Source organism: Egretta garzetta, unplaced genomic scaffold (assembly GCF_000687185.1).
Source record: "Egretta garzetta isolate BGI_Z169 unplaced genomic scaffold, ASM68718v1 scaffold190, whole genome shotgun sequence".
In the NCBI taxonomy this organism is placed as follows: domain Eukaryota; kingdom Metazoa; phylum Chordata; class Aves; order Pelecaniformes; family Ardeidae; genus Egretta; species Egretta garzetta.
The window spans coordinates 738,488-739,198 of NW_009258272.1; positions in this window are offsets into that span (position 1 = coordinate 738,488).

Here is a 711-nt window from a genome sequence, read left to right on the forward strand (position 1 = left end):
GGGAGGGAACAGGGGTCCTGGGGGATAGAGGGGACTATGGAGGGAAGGGGGAGCTGGGGGTAGTGGGCACCCAGAGGACAGTGAGTGGAGGGGAATGGGGAGCTGGGGAGAGTGCGAGAAACTGGGGACTAGGACCGATCTTGGAATCCCCTGGGTGGAGGGGATAGAGATCCAGGAGAATGGGGGCCTGGGGAGGAATGGGGACCCTGGGGGGACAGGGATCCCCAGGAGGAACAGGGACCCTGTTACCAACAGCCCCCCCAGCCCCCAAGGGTGAGGGATGGCTCTGCCCTTGGTGTGGGACCCAGCAGGGACCCGGGAGGGGCTGGGTGCTGCCCCACAGCGAGGGGGCAGGACCCCCACCTTTCCCCTTCCGAAGCTGTGGGACTGGCGAGGGAGGGGAGCCCTGGGCTCAGGGAGATTCTGCATCATCAGGGACAGATGCTGCCTTCCCCCTCCCTGCAGGGCTTGGCCCCAGCCCCCCCTTACCTAAAGACACCCCCAAACCCACTTTTACCATGCTGGGGGGGTGGCTGGGAGAGGAGCCCCCATCTCCCCGTCTCCCCTCTTCCTCGCTCCTCCACCGCCGCCATCTGTTGCCTGAGCTCATTGGAAACTTTTCTGGAGCTGCTTTTGCAGGGGGCCGAGGCAGGGGCTGGCAGGGGGATCTTGGCAGGGGTGGCTGTGCTGGGGTGGGGGGCAGCTGCCAGA